The sequence below is a fragment of the Egretta garzetta genome, unplaced genomic scaffold, assembly GCF_000687185.1.
Source record: "Egretta garzetta isolate BGI_Z169 unplaced genomic scaffold, ASM68718v1 scaffold595, whole genome shotgun sequence".
Lineage (NCBI taxonomy): Eukaryota > Metazoa > Chordata > Aves > Pelecaniformes > Ardeidae > Egretta > Egretta garzetta.
The window spans coordinates 789,109-792,427 of NW_009259682.1; positions in this window are offsets into that span (position 1 = coordinate 789,109).

Consider the following 3,319-nt stretch of genomic DNA (forward strand, 5'->3'; position numbering starts at 1 on the left):
CCTTTCTGTGAAGAAGTTTTTCCTAATGTCTAGCCTAAACCTGCCCTGGTGCAACTTCAGACCATTCCCCCTCATCCCATCGCCCGTTACCGGGGAGCAGAGGCCGACCCCCCCCTCCCTACAGCCTCCTGCCAGGCAGTTGTAGAGGGCGATGAGGGCTCCCCTCAGCCTCCTCTTCCCCAGACACCGATGTCGCTGCCGGATGAGAAGAGGGGCGCACGCATCCCTCTGGGCAGAGTTCAGGGCCCCCTGCAGAGCAGGGTCTCATTCCTTTGAGACCAGAATAACGCAGTGACAGTACGGTTCCTAATTAAACACCAACTGGGGAAGACAGAGCGATGCCGGTCACAATGGCCTGTACGCTCGCATCCGATGGGCGTGCAGAGCCGCGAGGAAGCTGTAACTGTGTGGCATTTTTAATCCCATAAAGATTTCTTCAAAGCTACCAGAGCTTGACTAGTGACGCTCTTGCCGTGAGGGAGACTTGTAAGCTCATTTGCAGGGAGAAAGACAGACAGACAGGCAGGGGACAATGGGCTGAAAGCTGATTTTTAATGAGGCAGGCTTTCTCCAGCTTGCGCTTTGATACGCAACTTTGCTTCTACCAGGATTCACTTTAAATGACAGAGGCGACATTTCTCTGTCACTAATCTAAATCTTCATCGTAACTGCATTTGGCAGAGCCCGAACAGTGCCGCCCAGCGGCATCATACAGAAAGATAAACAAAAATTCTAGGCTTTATGGCTTCCGTGCATCTGCTTGCTTCGGGATGCCTTTTTCCACACAGAATTTTGACCAGGCAAAATGCAAGTATTGTGACTCTCTGCCTGGGATAGCCTGGCCAAGACTGCAGCAGCTTTCGAGGGATTTCAAATGTTTCCGCATGCGTTGCTGAAATAAGTCTCCATCCATACAGTGAATGCATGCCAAGACAGGTGCGTGCTGGACAGCCCAGCCCTGCTGCGCGTCCGGTGTTTCCACCACACCACGCTCTTCGCGCGTGCCCTACACGGGAGAGCCCGCCTGCGGACAGAAGGACCCCCAGCCGCGCTATCGCAGCGTTTGACACCGCGCTAGCGCCTCTCACACGGAGACTGACAAAATCACTCGACAAACGCCGGTTGCTAAACCTCTCAGCCCCATCCCGAGACAACGGTATTGCCACGGGCTTGTCCCGGGCGAGCACGGAGAGAAGAGCAGGTTGCGGATGCCTGGGTGCTGCCTCGGGGGCAGGAGCTGTTAGGTGCTGCCAGGAAGTACTCAGTCCCTCCCACTGAAGAGGGAAACGTGCGTTTGATCATTCAGTCCGTACTCCCTTTAGTACAGGCTAGCACAAAGCTTTTTGCCTCATTTAGTGTCAAACAGTTCCGAGGCAAGCACCGATTGCCCAAGAAATAAACACACAAAATACAAAGAGGAATGGTTAGTGTTCTGATGGAATACTGAACGTGACGATCTGTCCTCCACCCAAGGCTGAAAAACACTGGGGAGGCAGCGGTTCGGTTTGCAGAAGGCATCAAAAGCGCTAAATGCCAGCGGCTTTGTTTACAGGTGACGAAGGGGTGACCATACCCCACGCTGGAAGCATTTAGGAGGGGTGAGAAACTACTAACGAGGATGGAAGGAAGGAGTACGGGAAGCGAGGGGATCAAATTAAACACCGGGGAGCTGAAGAGAAACACCTGGCAACTACCTGTCCTGATGGCGACGTGACCGGAGGGTCGCCATCCCCTCCTTCAGCCCATTTAGAATTCACGTGGCTCAGACAATTTTCTGCTCTGAAAGATCTGGCATTACCTATATATCTATCGACTTACAACGTCAACTGGCTATGGGGTGTTTGATGGAAAACCATACGGTTAACAACTTTAACATTCCATTCTCACGGGACTGAGCAAAAAACCAGCTTTGGAATTCCCATTCCCTGTGCTAACGCACATCATTTCAGTTTCTCTACGCTTCTAAGGCCAGCAAGGTACTCAACACATTTGATACCAGTATTTTCCCTGCAAATTTTGCCTTCACCTGCGGTTCCTTCTCCAATAACTCTCCAGCGCTGCCCGGTTTATTTCCTCCCCCTACTATTGCAGGCTCTTTTCCAGTTCCACTCTTCTCTGTCTCCTTTTGATACCACCCGATTTACACGGTCCCAGAGGACTGATGCCTGTGCAAGGCACTGCGCAACCCCCCACAGAGACGCAGAAAGAAACAGAGGCCGCGTACCCGAGGCGGTCAGAAACGTGACAACCCCTGCCTCCAGGTGACCTAACCGGGGGGACGCAGCTCACGCCGCAGACACAGCAAGCGAACCCAGGAGTTTTAGAAACTCACCCTGTTGGAAGTCGCTTGCCACAAAAAGAAAAATTTCTCTTTGCTGTGCAGGTGTGGCTGTAGAAGCAGAGGATCTCCTTGGCTAAGCCAGACAGAAGCCAGTGCATGCTCCAGAGCTGGCAGCCAGAAAAGATGACAGAAGCAGCTCGGCAGAAGAAACAGATGCTCTGGGAATGGAAATAACTCACCGCGGAGGAGATTTGGGAAGAGAATCCTAAAAGGTGTCTGATCTGCACTTTTTCCACACCACCTCCCAAAGCACCATAAAATACCATTGCTGCCGATACCAAAATCCTGGAACGTTAAACGCTACAAGTGCTGTGGCAAGCTAACGCTGCCCCGATGGGCGGGGTGCACGTGGGGAGCTCTGGGGTACGGCCCCGGCCCTTCCAAGAGCCGTGCAGGCAGCGAAGCGGGGCTGGAGAACGAGCTCAGCGCGCCGAGCAGTAGCACGCCCTACCCGAGTGTGCTGCGCAGCTCTGTCGGGGATGTCTCCGTATCCCCAGCAGCACACGGAGACGCAAAATGGAGACACCCCTGACATACGGGGCTTGGGCACCGAGGCTGATTTGCTCCTCTTCTCGCAACACTCTGAAGGCATCGTCTGGCTGACGACAGAGGCTGGAAGCGGGGACCGAGGCTGGTTTTTCCCCGTAGGAACCACACGTCAGGGCGTAGTGCAGAAGCACAGAAATCCCAGTGTGGGGGTATTGCGCGCCTCATAAAGTGAAGGCGTGTCAGAGGCCGTAAACTGGAATTATCATTTATTCTGTTTATTTCAAAGTAGGGGAACAGGGGCAAATGTAGTCAGGATGGACAAAATAAATGACATCTGCAGGTGGAGGTGACCTGTGAAATGTAGGGCAGAATGAAATAATGAACGGCACTAGAAGAGGCGGCTTTATAAAAAGCTATAGAAATGGGCTCAAGTGATTCCCATAGGTACATTAATTCGGGCCTTCTGAAGCACCAGTTTTACCACCACCG